General features: G+C 43.9%; 1 long non-coding RNA gene across 1 annotated transcript in view; it reads right to left on the bottom strand.

The window, feature by feature from the left end:
- The window catches only part of LOC147685284 (uncharacterized), a 56,706-nt gene extending 50,625 nt beyond the window's left edge, over window positions 1-6,081 (bottom strand). Inside the window, exon 1 of the long non-coding RNA XR_015300429.1 lies at window positions 5,990-6,081. This is a non-coding gene — a long non-coding RNA (uncharacterized LOC147685284). The remainder of the gene's footprint in view (window positions 1-5,989) is intronic.
- Window positions 6,082-18,457: the final 12,376 nt, after the last annotated feature.

Here is an 18,457-nt window from a genome sequence, read left to right as displayed (position 1 = left end):
ACCCTGGTCTCCTCTTTTGAACCCGCCTCCCAGGAGTCGCAAGGACAGAAGATTTGAAGTTTGGTGGAGGGGGAGGGGATAGGAGGGGGGCATTAAATGGAACACAGATCGAGATAGCCAATCATTTTAACCTTGCCCCATGGCGTATGTCCCCAGGAAGAAGCAAGTCATGAGGAAGAGTAGCTAAGCAACAGGGCCACTAGAGATAGTATATAACAGCTTTCATTAAAAAGAAGGTTATGGCACTTGCATGGAGGCAAAAGCTCTGAAATGAATTGTTCCCATCTCTCAGTACATCATGGTGTGCTAGCCTTTTTGCTTCTTGTTTGTTCATTTACTGGACCCCTCTCTGCCCAGGCCTGTACTCTTCTCTTGCCTGCTCATTCTTCCCAATCGACATGTGTCAGGGCAAGCTTCATTCAATTTCAATAAAATCTATAGTTTAAGTAATTAAGCATTGTACTGCAATCGTTTTTATTGTGCAGATGTAGATAAAACAGAAGTAGTCAATAGCATGGGTTGGAAAAGCCACTTGTTCAGTAGACTCAGCATGCTGCATATCCAGTCAAAGTGTTCCATGATTTAGAAGGGTCATTCAAAGTGTGTTAATATCTACACTCCATGTAGCTACTGCCTCCTCTTACCAGGCTATGAAGCTGCATGTGAGTGAACTTTAAAGCCAAGCTGACCAAGCTCATGCACTGCGTTCATTGAACAAGGAAGCACTTGTGTGAGACATTCCCTTTCTGCCCAGGGTTCCAAACATCCTAGAACCGGCCCTGATTACACCGAGGCAGCACGTGGTTCACTTCACAGAGCTTAATTACTGTCACTAAATTGTAAACAAACCTCGATTCTTCAAACATGCAGTCTATATTGTAATAAAATAGAGAAATGGCACAATCGCACCCACACTGATTAACAAAGTATGGAGGACAATCAGTTAAATCAGTTCTCTTGGAGTATCTCCTTTCAGTACTGTACATCAGTGTGGGGGGAGGGGGGCAAAACTAACATTTTGGAAACAGAGCCTGTCTTCTCATTGTCTTGTCCAGGAGGGGGTGAGGAGCCCTCCGCCACCCTGGAAGAGACCAAGATGATACTAGAATACTGCATACCCACCCCTGTGTCCACCCCGGTGGATCCTGTTCCCCCTCCAGTGATGGCTCTTGTCCCCCCATGTGGTGGCTCCTGTCGCCCCCCCCCCCACCCCGCCTGTGATGGCTCCTTTAGTGGATCCTGTCACTGCCCTGAGTGGCTTCTGTCCCAGTCCTGGAATGGCTCCTGCAACGAGGGTGAAGTTCTTGATGGGCCTCTTCTCAAAAAGGCTCAGCTCAGAATTAATATGAAAAGGTGGGCGAGTGAGTAAGTGAAGGGATGGCTCGATGAATTAGTGAAAGGGTGAACGGATGAATGAAAGATTGAATAGATGGATAATGGGAGGGGATGGATGGATTGATGAGTGAGTGGAAGGATGAAAGAGAGAAAACGGAAATAGCTGGATGTATGGGTGGAAGGGTAGCTGAATGGGTAAAAGGGTGGATGGATGAGTGAAAGGATGGATGAGTGAAAAGGTGGATGATGAGTGAGTGGGTGGATGGATGAGTGAAATGATGGATTGATTGATGAATTGATAAGTGCAAGGGCGAATGGATGGACGGATGAGTGAAAGGGTGGATGTAAGGATGGATGAGTGAGTGAAAGGGAAGGTAGATGGACAAAATGATTAATAGACCAGTGAAGGAGTGAAAGGATAAATGGATGAGAGAAAGGATGGACGAGTGATAGGGTCAATGGATGGATTCATGAGCGGATGAGTAGATAGATGGATGGATGGATGGGAGGATGGATGGATGGAAGGAGGGTGGGTGGATGGATGGATGGAAGGAAGGATTGCTAAGTGAAACAGTCGAGAAAGGGAGGTTGATGGATGACTGAAAGGGTGGAAGGGTGAAAGGATCAGCGACTGGGTGGATGGATGAGTAAGTGAAAGGATGGCTGGATGGGTGAAAGGGTAAATCGCTGGATGGATGAGTGAATGGATGGATGGGTAGAAGAGTGGATGGATGAGTGTACAGATGGATAGGGTGAAAGGGTGGATGGATGGATAATGGATGGATGAGTTAAAGGATGGATGAAGGGATGGATGAGTGAAATGTAAGATGGAAGGATACATGATGGATAGGTTTGCAAATGGCTGAATATGTCTAGATATGGCTGGGCTTACTTATATACAATTGTGCGACCTCTGATGTGTCTGTAAAACTTATGCAATTGTCCTGAAGTTTTGTCCTGAATTTTGACCTCCTGTCCTGAATTTGTGTCCTGAATTTTGACCCTTTGTCCTGAATTTTTACACTCACCGTCCTGAATTTGCACCAATGCCAGTTGGTCACCCTAGATCGGCAATCTCAATGTAATTCATTTCTGTCTAAATTTGCATAGGTTAGCTTATCACTACTAATAAGCAGACCCGTTAAAAACACTTGACGTGCAAATTTGCATTTCAAAGTGCTTTGCAAGTAAGGTACGTATGCAATCATTAGCCACATTTAATTGCTAATGATTTTTCTAATAATATAGGATGCCATTGTAGCTTCCGGTGAAGAATGAAAAGCTGACAGCCTTGTGATGTAAATGTCCACTTTTCACAAAGCCCTTAATATTGATTGCTAGCTGGCTGCTTAATGCACCAACCATAACAATGAACTGAACCGTGACACAGAGCGATAAAAGAAACATTAGTCCAAGTTAAGACTTTTAGTCATGGTGAAGTGAGGGTCAGAAGTTAACAATCCCAAACCAGGCCCCAGCCACACCAGAGACTGAAAAGGGCATCCGTCACTCACCGGCCAATGAAAGAGCCCGCTCCGCTCGGAGAATGTATTTCTTTAGTCAGAGATGTCCGACCTTAGTGAGACTCATGTGGGGCGAGGAGGGTCTAGGGGTGGGGAGGCTAAATAGTGGTGACAGCCCCGCAGTGCTATGCGAGAGTGTCCCTGCTGCTGGCGCTGTGCTTGGTGTTGGTGAAACGAGGCCACGATGCCCTCCCCCCTTCGGGCCTCTTCCTGCCCCCAACCCTACCCCCAGCAGGTGATAGTCATAAAGTGGACATCTTTCAACTCAGTCAGCCCTCACACTGACCCTTCATGAATCGACCCCAGGACAGGATCTGCCCCAGGCTTTACTGTCCTGGCAGCCTCTTTCGTCTGATGAGTTGCCATTTGGGACTTGAACCTCCGGTCCGAGGAGCTCCCTGCCCGTGTTAGTCAGAGGTCACTGCAGGTCCGAGGAGCCCCCTGTTAGCCAGAGGTCACTGCAGGTCCGAGGAGCCCCCTGTTAGCCAGAGGTCACTGCAGGTCCGAGGAGCCCTCTGAGCCCCATGTTAGCCAGAGGTCACTGCAGGTACGAGGAGCCCCCTGTTAGCCAGAGGTCTCTGCAGGTCCGAGGAGCCCCCTGTTAGCCAAGAGGTCACTGCAGCTCCGAAGACACTCGTGTTAGGTGGGCACAGTCACTTTCTGCTTGCACCGTTGGCACCCATATATGTCCTGGTAACTGGCCATTATTGTTATGTGCATTGCACACCAATCACCGGGAGGAGGGTTGTGCAGGTAGGGTGCTTCTCAAAGAAAAAGAGGGCCTTACACGCGGCTGCCAAAGTCCCGGGGACAACTCACAGAGTCTGCTACTTTAGTGTCACCTCACGTGCCCCCATCAGCATCCATCACTGCCGGCCTCCATCTGTGCAGCTGCCAGTGAGGGACCGCGTGCAGACATCCAAAGTAAGTGTTTCCGAACTGGAGATCCATGCAGGAGGCTCTCTGCAGGGGTGGTGGGAAGGGATACCTTGCAGGGGTTAGTGTGAGAGGGCATAGCCATATTGCACTGGTGTGAGAGAACATGTTGCGTTGGCTCTGCATCGAGACCTGTTGATGAGGCATTCTTGTGTTCTTTTTGTTCATACCAATCTCTGTAAAACCATTGCGTTGAGGATTAATATACAGGTCACTGTGCAGGGCAGTGTTTTGTAGAGTAGCACTGTGCGAGTATGACGTCCTATGAACATTTTCAGATCTATTGTGCACAGGGCTATGCATGGGTGTGTTGAAAAGGTATAATGAAGGAGTAATGTACATAAGACTTTTTCTATAGGCATACACAGCAGCATCGATCCAGGAGTTTTGTGCAGTGGCCATAGTGAAGGGGCGCCAAGTAGTGAACTTAGCGCAGCTGCAATGTGTTGGTTTCTTGCATTGAAGCATGATGCAGGAGCATCATGCATGGGTATTTTCATGGATTTTTGATGTGCAACATGATGAATGGGCAATTTGTGCATGGAAAGCTGAATTGTTTTCAAGAAATGTTTCAACTTCGACATATGTCTTCATGCATTCCACAAATGTAAAAAGTAGTTTACGGCTCATGTCCATCCTGAGCTCAGTGTTTATGGCCTGACAAATGGCTTTGGGGAAAGCAGCCTTTCCAGCCCCTCCCAAATGCAAGCAATACATTGAAGCAATTTGTGAGGGCATGAACACGCGGCCTGGTAGGGTGGACAACAGAGCAGATTGGCAATGGAATGAAGCATGTCTAGCCTCAGGTTGCAGTCTGTGTAAGTGTCAACATATGGAAAGAAAAATCCACCAGGAGGGCCCAGTCTTGTCTTTGATGCAACCCTACTGACCAGGCCAGGGAATTTGCAGTTGTCATCTGATCTGTATACTATAATTCATGTGTTACCATTATAAGATGCAGAACTGAAGTGGCTTTTTACTTGCAAGAAGTCATAGAATATCTTCTGAAAAATAGTTGTAGATTTTATTTTTGTTGGACTGGAATGAATGGCAGCGACTGTGTTGCATGTCATTATGTGGTAATTAGTACTTACTGCAATATATCTAAAGGCTTTACATATTGCAATAACAGATTTATTTTTCAGTTTTATATAGTGCTTTATTAACCTACATGCTTTCTCAAATTTGCATGAAAATTCACCATTTGCCTACTCTTTTTTCAAATTTTTCTCAGGGGGGCAGCCCCTGAATACCTCTTATGACGGTTGAGATCGCTCGCTACCAGCAACTCATCCCAAACTTTTCGCCACACCACTTTCAAATGTCACCAGCCGCCACTGCCGGCCATATTAATTTGAATTAGAACTAGAGCCCCTGCCTGCCTTTCTAGCCTTGCCCTGCCCCTGCCCTGTCTAGCGCCTGCCTCTGAAGCTGCAGGTCAGGCCACAGCCCTTCAGGTGAGTCAGTCAGTGTCTGTCCGAGTTCTAGGTGCTTCCATTATCTTTTTAGGTCTCACTCTTGTTAGCAGCGCATAGCTCTGCTCCAGCGAAAGACCTATTGTTGTGGGTTTGCCGGGAATGGAGGACAGGGGGTGGTTACTCGCTTTACCTCAGCGATTTCACCTTGAGGACGCACTTCTGCTGGCGGGCTTGCATCACGTGTTCAGACTCTCCTGTGCGCTGCAGATCTGGTTTTGTGAGAGCGCCTAAAGACGTTCGTATATCGTATTTTTAGGTCTCACTCTCGAGACCTATAGTTGTCACGTGCCGATTTGGGTGTGTGGACGCGCTTCGCAGACGCCCTTGCGCAGAGGCACTTATATACCAGTAATGACGCACACACACAGCCAGCCCCCCTTGCACACACACACACACACATGCGCGCGCGCGAACACACACAGTCATTATTTTAGGGAACATGTCGGCAACTGAATATTTATAACTCGAGAAAGAGTTTGTGGCACAAATGACATTTATTTAGATATTACATTCTATTCCATCTCAGGAGGTAGGTAAACGCGCGGCTAGAGTACTTATTAGGTAAGCAGTCTCTATAACTTTATAAACAGAAAGACAGAAGCATTAGACTGTCACTTGCAGGCACCGTACAAGTGCAGGCTTAGCTAGTGCGTGTCCCCCCAGCTGCTGCCCCTCCCCAGGGGCGGTGGTCTCCACTGGCCCGGACACGCGTCTTACCTCTGGAAGATGTTCCACACGAAGCTCTGGTCAGCGTCTGCGGGCTGGGGTCGATACTGCTGCTGGTAGGCCATGCTGTAACTATATGAGCTCTCATCCAGGTCCGGGCACTGCTGTGAAAGCTGCTGGGGGGTCCCGCCCAACCAGTGACTCATCTTTGCTCCGCTCACAGCCTGGGCTCGCTGTCTCACTTCCGGGTACCGCCTGCTTTGCCGAGCCGACAGCGTTAGGTCCAGGAGCGCCAAGCAGAGGCCTACTCTGGGACTTTCGACTATCATTCGTCATCATTTGACCGAAAAACATGAACTTTTGAGAGTCCCCAGGCCTGACAACAGACCAACGCATATCATTAGTTGTTCGCCAGTTGTGCTCGCCGATCTCTGGCACCGCTTTAATATGGCCGCCGTAATACCAGCGTTATGGTAAAGTTACGAACATGCTGAGTCCTTCTTCTGATTTCTTATTTACACCATTCGATGGTTCTTCATAAATGACGCAAGGTCTACGTAATGGAGCAGTCTTCGGAAATCCCCTGTCTCTCTGAAGCAATACCCAAACCCTGATTCATCTGTCTCAACCCAAAAAGATACAACTCGTGGTTACAGCGTGTTGCATCACTGATATTGCACAGACCATTGGACTAAAGCAATTTGTTCTCATACCAAACTCCCCCAAATCTAAAATTAACTGCAAAGGCTTCAATACAAGTGAAGTGTTACAGCCCATACTGTTTTGGTATTAAGTAACGTAAGGAATGGAAAGCCGCAACCCGTAACAAATTACATGTAACAAATGACACGTAAAAATAATTGACGTTCTCTCTTTCGGAAACCTATCTGTAAAGAGCTTCATTCATAAGTACGTCCATGTTTCTATTTCTATGTAACTTCAAGGCAGGTAAGGTCTCGTTGGTCGCTCACGCGCTCGACTGTGCGTGCCCAGAAGTTCGAGTCCGGGACCCTGGTGAATCCACCACGATGCTTGGTATCAACCTGCTGTAGGTGAACCGCAGAAGTTTTGTTGGGAAGCGGTTACGTTATTAAACAGGTACTCCATTCTGTATGTAAAGCCTATGACTGAGTGTCTGTTCTCTGCGATTTCTAAGCATTCTCACGAGCTGAGATCCCGTAATATTGCATTTGCAAAAACTAGGCGAATAAAGCAAGTCAGTGGGAGGTCGCCCTTTTTAGATCTCGCCTGGATTTAAGTTTTCTTGTACTGCCACCCTTGGGTGAAGCACAGAGGCGCTCTATGACGAGGCTCATCAATGTGGGTTCTCACAACACACAGACGTAGGTACTCACTACCTTCGGCTGGTTTCTCCTGCCACCTCATCTCTTCCTCCGGCAGAAGCAGGAACCAGGGGCTGGGCCAGGCTTCTCTGCAGGCTACAGCGCCTCTACTTCTGTTAGGCTCCGTGGAGCAGACAGATCCGACTCGAAGCTGTGAGCACTAACTGCCAAGTAGCCCCTGCACCCCGAGAAATAGACCTGCGCATCTGGGCACCAAGGAGCCCCTGTACCCCGAAAGTTACACCTCTGCAAGAAGTCCCTGTAACATACAGACAGGTACGCCATTGCCAGGAAAAACAGGTAAGGCTCGCCTGTGTAAGGATTTGTGCTTCTTTTAAGTCCTAAAAACGGTTACTCTACTGTTTCTTAAACTACAACACTTTAAACAGGAAGGCAGATATGTACCGTACCAGGAGGTTATGCTTTGTGGCGCTATATAAGCGCACTGATAAAGTAATTAACATCCGGATCATATCTACTTACTTTCTGTAACTGATCTCGGTATACTATCAGCATGTGGTCTCAGAGCTGGAATAGAATAGGGGTGCTACGGGTACACTGGGCGCTGTATATAATGGAATGGCGGGGTGGGGTAAGTTTGGAAGGAGGTGCATTGGAAAAGCAGTCTGTTGTCTCAGAGCTGCAGGTGCACTAGGGGAGCTGTATGTGGTGGAATGGCAGGGGTGGTGAAGATAGGAAGGACGTGCCTCAAGAGCAGCGCGTTGTCTCAGAGCTGCAGGTACACTGGGGGAGCTCTATCTGATTGGTTGGCACGGTGGGGTAAGTTTGGAAGAAGGTGCATTGGAGGAGCAGCTGTGTGGGGGCCAATTTGCACGTAGACTGGGGAAGCTGTATGTGATGGAATGGCAGGGCTGGTGTAAGTTAGGAAGGAGGTGCATTGGAGAAGCAGCGTTTTGTCTCAGAGCTTCAGGTAGACAGAGGGAATTGTATTTAATCTAGGTGGAATAGAGGGCGTGGTGTAAGTTAGGAGTGAGGTGCATTGGAAGAGCAGCGTATGGGTTCACAGCTGCAGGAACAATTGGGAGCTTTATATAATGGAACGGCAGGGGTGTACGTTAAGGAAGAAGGTGCATTAGAAGAACAGTGTGTGGTGTCAAAGCTGGAATCAAATGGGGGCTGCAGTCCAGGATTGAGATGCACTGGGAGAGCTGTGTGTCGGTCTTTGTGGCATGGCAGGAATGGCGCAGCTCAGGATTCAGTCACACTGGCAGACCTGTAAATTAGCCTCACAAGTACATTAGCAAGGCTCATGATTGAGGGGCACGCAGTTGGTCTTAAGCACTAGGATAGTATGGTATTCTTGTTTCATTACTGGAATTGTAGGAGTGTTGCAACAGTGGAATCAAGTGCTCGTTCCAGTACAAAAATAATAGAGTATGGTCGAGGCGCACTGGCGGAGCTCTACGTGTCTCTCTCCTGCAATGGTATTGAGCTACTGGCATTGTAAATAACAAACCTTTCATGTATGTGTTAGTTTTGAAAACAGATAAATAAAAGACATTGCCATTTACAATGGAGTAGCTTAAAATTTGGCAAATACGAGACCTATTGCATTGCAAATGCTTGTTGTTGCACTATTCACTTTAGTCTGGTAGATTTAATAATGTTTCTTACCTCGCTGTGTTTTTCCCCTTGTTATGCAGCCTTATATTTCTTGTTTCTCTCAGTGTTGGGTTTTTGGTCCTGTACTCCGAGCGTTTAAGTACCTTTGCAGCAGATTACTTTCTGCCAACTTAGATTGATTTCCAGATTTGCCCATCGAGAAATTTTGATCTTGGATTTAGGAAGCGTGGATTAACAAACTAGGCCTTGTTAAATTGCCTGCCTTATTTATTTTCTATAAAGTTCTTCTGTTGGGTTAATTGTAAAGGCGACAGTCAGGAATGTTTGTTTCTGTTACATCCCCCCACCCGCAAACATTCCATGTTATTTTGTTTGCCTTACCACCAGAAATCTCCTGGTTATCTGCAGTGTAATAATGGAGTTCTGATAGACAGAGCTCTTGACGGAGTGCCTGAAAAGCATCCGAATAGTCCATTATTTTCATCTCCATTGAATAAACTACCGATTGTGACAAGGAGACGATTACTGCATTAGTAGTGACCAAGTGTCGGGTCTACTAGCTACACTGAATGTTAAAAAAAATAATAATAATCTTATTTTAAAAGTGAGAGACAGAGTTTAACCTTTGCTTTGTGTGTTGTCTTAAATTACCTGTGAGCGTTGCTCAAAGCGTTCACTAATTTTGTAATAGTTGCTATGTATTTGCGTGGTGGTGTTTGGGTGTCATGCACTCTGATCACCTGTCGAGCATTAAAAAAAAAGAAATCCGTGCCATTATATGGTGGATCATTTAAAGTAAAACGGCTTCCAGTAGTCAAATTAATGTTTGCGATGTATGTGTAGTTTAGCTGAGTAAATTCCTCTACTACCTATGAGCAACTAGTTGGGAGTCAGGTCTATTGTCTACAAAGCAGCTCTCCAGACAGTTCTCATCTGGTTGTAACTGTGGGTGAATAGAATAATCGGGGCATTTATTGATATGAGCTGTAAGCAGGATCTATGTCTGTAATACATTGCAGCTTATGTTTTTTAGGGCATCAGTCTAAACTCTATTTGAATAGAACCTGAAAGTATACTTATAATAACACTGATATAAAAAGATGTTTGGCCACTGGTTAAAATCAGTTAATCAAGCCGAAATATTAATAGTTCTTGAAGCAGCTAACTAGAACAAAGTGCCGAGGGTAATGGAACCCTCTGTGGATTGGCTCACTGAGCTTTAGCATCTAGTTTATACGTGGTCCTGGTATTCCCCTTTGCAAAGGTTCATAGTAGAATTGGACCGGATAAAAATAAGCAGTCGGAAAGATAAGTGATTTCAGTTGTTCTCTTCAACCGCTTTCAGAACTTACGAGATTTGTTGGTACCGACTTTTCTCTTTTAAGGATTATGGAATAAGATCACAGAAATGGTATGTGGCTTTGTACAGAACACGATAATATGCATTTTGCCATTGTAAATCTGCAGGAGATCTGGAGGTTAAGCAGAAAAGAATTTCTGGGGTTATAGAAGGTTGATATTTCATTACCTTAGAACCATATTGTTCAGCAAGTACCTGTGCATACCTTCTCTTCTGGTTGGAGTGGGATGTGATATTGCCCTCCTGTGAGGTGGTTCTTGCAGGTTTATCTGCTTAGGGATGTAACTGCACTTTCATAATTATACTGTATACAGTTTTGCTCTTTATCCTGTGCTCCACAGCATTCACACTTTAACTTCCTGCAAGTGATTTTTTAAATTCCCTGGGCCATATTATCAAGAACGGCCCAAACATTATCGCCGCTTTAGCGGCAGGAAACTGCTGCTAAAGCGGCGATAAGGGGCTTGATAATATGCCCTAGAGAATTCCAATAGTCCGGATGGCAGTGTGCAACCGACATTACAGCTGCTTGACTTACCTGTTATAACATGTGCATATACCTGTAAGGGTGTCTTTGTGGTTGTTTTTGAACGAGAGACTTTTTTTTTTCTAAAGAGATGAACAGTTGTAGCGCTGTTGTAAATCTTGTTTATGGGATTTTACTGGGTGGATTGATTTTATTTCTGAAATAAACACAAGATTACAAGAATTATTATTATCCAGGTTTGTGGGATAAAGTGTAGTGTTCTAATCTAGGACCCCGATCAATACTGTGACCTTATGCCCCTATACAGCTATAATCCATTCATACCCCTATGATGGCATAAACGATCAAGAGCGATATTTCAGAAACTCGTCTCTGGCCTAACACGATCAGAGCCACATTTCAGAATCTCTTCCTCTGCAGCTAATTACAGCAGATGACACAGCAGAAGCCACTATCTTAGATTCCTAGATTACACTCCGAGTTCTTCAACAAAATAAAACTCAGCAACATGGGAAAGCCCCGCTTGCTATGTTTTGATTAGTAATAGAACTCTAATGAGCACTGAGAGATGATCACTTCCTAGTGACATCTTTATTGACGTCTTATGTCCAAAAACTTACGTCAAACAAGGCACCTTTCAGGTATAAATATTACCAACGTTGCCTTAAGCAAACGCTGCCGCAACAACATCGATGATAGCGATGGTGTGGTGAATACAGGAGCAGAACAGCTGTCACTTGCAGAGCCCAGCAGATGCAAGCTGCCCACGGACGCTGCCCCTCCTCCTCCTTGACGCGCTGAGAGAGACGCTGTCTTTTCTCCTGCCGAGAAAATCCAGCTCCGGCGTTTCCAGCCTACTCTTGCGAGTGACTGGGATATCAAGTCCTGGAAGGAGATACAAGACCTCCAACATTCTATTTCAGAGGTATGGTGTTGACTAAACCCGTAGAGAGAATTCTTGAAGCAAACCTTGGCAAAACCAACTTAACTAAAACTGCTACTTACTTACTCCCTCCCAAGTATTAGGCTTAGGTCAGGTACACTGGGGTAGGCGTAGTTAGAAGCACCAGTTGAGTACGTTAGTCAAATGTATATATGAATGTATATATTTTATTCATTTTAACCATTGTATGGCTAAGAAACCTTATCAAGGCTTTTACAGTATTATTTCGCAATCCTCATTTTACTGTACGCACTTTTTATAATAACTAGTCTTGCAATTCTGGAACTCTCTGCCGCTGGAACTAAGACTCTCCTCCTCTCACCTTCACTTCAGGTCTCTCCTAAAAACCCACCTCTTCCGCAGCATTTACACATAACACTCTTCTCCCCCTGTCTCCTGCCTCTCACCGAATAAAGTGAACAGCGCCAAGAAACCGTCCGGTGTATGCCGCGCTTTACAAGTAATTTTTACATTACATTACATTACAATTGTGGCAATTCATTTCTCTTGCATGAGAAGAAAGACTGTTCAATAAATAATACCTTTTTATTGAAAACGCCCGTCTCTCTATTCTCTGCATCTTGGTGAAAGTAATTTGCACAACTGACTGAGTAAAATAACTGTCTATTGTTTCACACGACTCTAGAGATTGACTCTTATTCTAAGGAGCAAAGTTGTCATGTTTATGCGGTTGTTGGAAAACTGAATCCCTTCTTGTCTGTACCAGGGAAGCTGATCACTTCCTATTCAGTCAAGAAAGTTTCCAGTGACCTCTGAGCTAGTTGGTAACAAACCCAATTAAGTTTAGCATAGTCAGTAGAGACCTGGAAGACCGCACTTCTACGTCTATACTACTGTTTATGTTATTCCAATGCGCAGGGCCTATAGGGAAAATAGGAAATACACTACAAAAGCTGCGAGTGTATGTCTCTGTCCCCTACTAGAAGAAGTTGTGTTGTCACTGTAAACTGCATCTTTTTAGCCAGATGTTGTCGAATGGATTTTCTTTATTAGATGTTTGACTGGAGGATCATATGAACTCCCTCTCACATCATGTCCACCTGTTTGCATGCTTGAATTCTTGCAAAACGCCCTTTCCTGGTTGGCTTGCACTTGAATTTTGAATGAAGGTTTTTTGTTGATTGTAGCTGGACCTGTGAGCAGCTACTTAAATGGATTCTCTTCCCTTTACTCCACTCTTATGTAGTGCAATTCACTTCACTTGAATGTAGAGTGGCATGATGTCCATTTCCCGCCACATATAACAGTTGGGCTTCGACCTGATTTCAGGGCCTGCTGTTTGGCTGGTCATGGCACCACAAGTTGCCTGAGCTCTTAGAGAAATATGGCATCACCCCACAGATCATTGTCCTGACCACGAGATTTGTGATGCCTTTGTAAGGGAAGACCATTCTATCGACGATGGAGAAGCTGGTCCAGTGGACGAGAAAAACCCAAAATTATACCGATAATACAGAATAGCAAGTGTCTGGTCTGTGCTTCTCATCCCTCAATAGCGTTGAGGAAGAGTAGCCTGTGTATTAAACTTGGAACACTATTCTCTAGGAACTATCCCTCCTTCCTCTTTTGTCCCGAGTAGGGAACCACTCGCTAAAGTTTACAGCTAAGATATATAGCTCTTTAAATTTAGCTTGGTGGCCATAATTCCGAACAAGGCTCGCAGCTCCAGAAATCTTGAGCCCAAATGTCTAGTTCTGAGTTGTCCGCTTGTGTAAAGGTATTTCCAAATGATTGGGATACCGGTGCCTGGGATACAAAATAAACCCTGGCACGTTAGTAGTCTGTTTAGAGCGATTGGCTACCCCATTTGTTCATGTAGTCCATACTGGTAAAACCTAAACATAGCGAACTTATGTCTCAAGTATACAGGCACTGCAAGATACAGTAATCAACCTCCTTTTCAAAAACTCAGTGTGTTTTAATTATGTTGAGTGTGTATCCTAATATACCACGTCACTACAAAGCCTGCAAATTTTTGATACAAAGAATGGTTGTGCTAGACTTGTCTGGCATCTGTCTCTGACTCTTTGTATCTATCCTAAAAGATTGGGCGTTGATGCTCTGCATGTATCAGTGGCGTAACAAAGGCCTCTGCAGCTGCGGTGCGTGGAGGCCTCTGAGCTCCAGGGGGCCCTCTCAGCACAATCCCCTGGCCTGTCCGCTCCTGTGAGGGTCCAGAGGGGGCCCCATCAATATGCTTTGCATGGGGGCCCCCTCAACTTTCGTTACGCCACTGCACAGCCTAGGTAGGCTGACTGATGATGTTCGCTTGCATAAACAGGTTCCAAGCCTAGAACCCTACCTAGATTTCATCCAGAAACCCAGAGACAGGGCTCTTTACATCCATTTTAGATTGGGCACACTTCCTGTCCGTGAACACACTAGCAGTTGGAAGCCCCCTTATCATGACACATTCATTTTGCCCACACTGCGATGGAGTGGTTGAAAGCATTCCGCACTTTGTGTTCGCATGCATTGCTTATTCTAATCCAAGAGAAAAATGGTTGAATCCTGTTTGTCGTCAATTAGGAACCAGGAATCACCATGAAGCATTGAGAATATTACGAACAGACAGTAATACCACTCTGGCCTGCGGTGTGGCCAAATTTCTCAGTTGGGCATGGGTGATCAGATCGAAAAAGATATGTCCTGGATGAAGATCCCTTTTAAATCTTGTTTTTATTTTGCTTCAAAGCTGAGATAGTTTAATCTATTTTTAAAACATGTGTTGTGTGTTCTTGTTTTGATGTATTGTCATTTATTGATTGCATAATTATGCATGGGAGGTATGGAGAAAAGAAAAGGGAAAGTCGTATCACCTTGCTGTTTTCTTAATTTTTTGTTACTATGGTACCCCTGTCCAAACATTTTATATTTTGCACCCTCTTTACATAATTTGTAAAATGCTTTTATGATATATTTATATCGAATTAAAGCTTTGATGATGATGAATTAGGAACAAATAAATGTTGTGCTGATTTTCAACACTTTTGTAACACTGACCCAGCTCAAGATGTTTGGTAACTTACACCCTTAAAATCTTATCCAGCATACATATACTGTGCACATACATAAATACCACTGTGAGCATTACATATTTTCAATATGGCTGCATGGACCACAAGCTTTTTGTCATCTATAGAAATGTGTGTAATATTATACTTCACCATGAACTTCATTTTCCTCCAGCTCAGCAGTGTCTGGGATTTGTACCCCACCAATCAAGTCAGGTGCTGTTATAACCACAACGTGTTCCTCCATAGGGTTGAGCTCAATGTTGCTTTCAGGTCCACCCCTAGTTTTCAGGGCAGAACGGCAATTGCGTGGTAACTTCTCTTTTGTACGCCGTTGGATGTCATGCCATTGATTTTTACGCTCTTCAGCCGTCCTGGAGGTAGGTGCCATTGCATTTATTTTGGATACTATGGAATTCAATAATGCATTTTTTGTTTGCATGGGTTATTTTTGTATTTACAAATAGTTGGTCTTCATGTTTGCTGACCTCCGCTATCAATATTTCTACTTCCTCCGGTGTAAATGTTTTTTTTTTCCTTTTCTTCCTTTTTCCTATGATCCTCCCAGGGAGATACTGGTAGCAGGATCCTCTTCTGACTGTTATATTACAGGATTGGATTGTCGGGCAAAGTTCTCTGCCATTTAGTGTGTTTAGACTTCCACCAAAATAATCTGCATCCTTTTGTGTTTTGCATTGTTTTTTATGGATGCACAAGACTTAGATATGTTTTGCGCTGTGATGCAATATTATTTTTGTACATGTGCTAGTCTGAGATGCCTCACGTTGTAAAAGGGATGAAAAACTATTTACTTTCTAGCACACAGCACTAATGTTTTTGATGCAGCGCTAATTCAACTCGATCTGTGAAAATCTGCCCTATATCTTTATTGAGTAATGTCGGATATGGCATCTTTTGGCGTGTTTACCCTGTCTTTTTGCTTCTGACCGCCTGGTTTTGGTGGTACTCTGGATATTGTTTTTGCTGGTTTAGTGTTTCTGCACACTTTAATACTGCTAATCAGTACAAAAGTGCAAGTGCTCCTACTGTAAATTGTGTTTATGGATTGGGGTTTTAATATTTTGCTTATTTGATTTTCTATTAAATCCCTAGTTCATTGCACTGGTGTGCCTAGGACCTGTAAATCAAATACTACTACAAAGTATCCATACTTAAAAGACAACTTCTATACAAGAGCAGACTCTCGTTGGGTCCTAATGGAGTATCCAGGAAGATTGAGGAATAAATTCCTTACATTTTCAGTCATCATCAGACTCCACTGGTGATTCGGATGCTGGTGAAGGCCCCTCTAATAAGAACCAACAAAGAGGCAACTCTTTTTTAGAGAAAGGCCAGCAGAAGAACAAAGTCAGATTCAAGCCAATACCATGGAAAATGCGTACCAGACGCCAGTTCTACAAAACCAAGATTCAATAATTAATTTGTCCAACAAAGTCTTGACTGATGATGAAACCTCAATACTTCAATTGGGCCTTAAATTTGTTCCCAACACAAGCTCGGATGTTGCCAAATTAAAAATGGAAACACTTAAATTCTTCTGGAAGATCAGACTTAAATCGTTCTTTGCAACTAGAGATACGTCATCTACACAAGAGATTACAGGGCTGAGCAACAGATCCAGATTCACTCCTCCATCCAACATGATCTCAAAGGAAGTCCCCACATTTGAACAAATTGGCATGTCATCACTACAAAAGCTGGAACAACAAAAATTCTACAAAAAGATGAACTTGACGGGGGCCAGCAAAGAGCCATTCTTGACCTAAAAAATTATGAGACAGTGGTGATTAAAGCTGCGGATAAAGGTGGAGCAGTTGTCGTTTGGCCAAGGGACATGTATCTGAAGGAGAGTAGAAAACAAGTGCAGAATATGTCCTGGTATAAAAAAGTGAAAGAATATCCCACACGAGAACTACAAAGTACCATCAATGTCCTAATGAAGGAATCCTTTGATCAAGGGTTTTTGGACAAAAAGGAATATGAATTTTTAATAAAAAAGAATCCAAGAATTCCTGTGATTTATTTCCTCCCAAAAATTCATAAGGACCTAAAGGAACCACGGGGGAGACCAATCGTGTCCGGTTGCGCCTACCTCCTGGAAACTTTATCTAAATACGTTGATTGTTTCTTGAAACCCTTTCTCCAACAAATCCCCTCATATCTGAGGGACACCATGGACTTCATTATTAAATTGGAAGGTACCAACTTTGACCATACTAAACAGCTGTTGGTCACCTCTGATGTGGTTTCATTATATACTGAAATACCACAAGACGAGGCACTCGAGGTACTGGAATTATATCTCGAATCCTGAAGTCGTCCACATTAGGTACCATCTGAATTCATCTTGAAACTAGCTGCCATAGCATTGAAAAATAATAATTTCAAATGTGAAGACATCTTTTACATCCAGACCAAAGGGACTGCAATGGGTTGTCCCTTCGCTCCTGAAATGGCTGTTCTGTATATGGCACAATATGAAGAAAAATTTGTGTTGAATAACAACCCATTTTTTGACCACCTTTCACAATGGTACAGATACATCGATGATATCTGGTGCATCTGGGACGGGACGGAACAACAACTTGAGGATTTTTTTGTGGCTTAATCGCAGACACATGGACATTAAATTCACAAAGACAGAGCACACCGATAGCCTTACATTCCTAGATGTAGAGATCAGACACCATCAAGGCAAACTCATTACCAATCTCCATAAAAAATCTACAGATCGTAATACTATTCTGCATTACAACAGCTTCCATCCGCGCAACCTGAGAGACAATCTGCCATACGGGCAGTTATTGCGAATACAGCGAAATTGCACGTGACTAGAAGACATTGTGTTACATGCTGAAATATTTCAGGCCCAACTAAAGGAAAGAAGCTACCCTAAAACACAATTAAAACATGCTTGCAAACGTGCACGTTTTACACTAAGAGAATGTTTGCTCACGAATAAGGAGAAAAAACTGGACGACAAGTTGGTCTGCGTTTCAACTTTTGGTCCCCATACCAACAATTTCAAACAAATCATTTTGAAAAACTAGTATATCATCCAGAATATGGTACATCCACTTGAACCACCTCTTTTTGCAATGCGAAAAAACGCGAGTATTGGTCAGCAAATTGTCAGTGCAGATATTGTCCTTCAAAAAAGCAGATTTACTATGCCATTGGAATCTAAAACCTATAGTGGGTCATCATAAATGTGGGCAATGCTTAGCTTGTGACACCACAATTGAAGGATCTGAATGTATACATCGTAACATCAAATGGGCCCAGAGAGACTGCTGGAACTGTAAAACCAAAAATGCTGTGTACGCAATTCTCTGCCCCTGTCAAAAACTGTATGTGGGAAAAACTAATCAGGAAGTACACATAGGTTGGCACAATACAGATCCCGGATCAAGAACATGGTTTTTACAGCCCCAATGGTCAACCATTTTTGGGAAATTATTCACACAGAACGTGATTTTAAATAGACGGTATTAAGTGTTATCAAGTCTGGCCCAGAGTTGGCGATCTTGAAGAATCATTACTTTGAAAAGGGGCGTATTTAATTTTAAAGTTCAATTGCATGACATATGGCCTCAATGAATTGTTCAAAATTGGAAGAACTTAAAAAGAAGTCTTAAACACTGTTATTCACTCATTTCATTGACTACCACAACCCCAATGCCATGCGCAATCTGATCAAGCGATCCCTGAACAAAACCAGATATCCGTGCAGTCACTCTCACACG

This window comes from Lissotriton vulgaris, chromosome 10 (genome assembly GCF_964263255.1).
Source record: "Lissotriton vulgaris chromosome 10, aLisVul1.2, whole genome shotgun sequence".
NCBI classification, from domain to species: domain Eukaryota; kingdom Metazoa; phylum Chordata; class Amphibia; order Caudata; family Salamandridae; genus Lissotriton; species Lissotriton vulgaris.
Note: the sequence above shows the minus strand (reverse complement) of the source record. Positions and strands in the feature narration are given on the sequence as shown.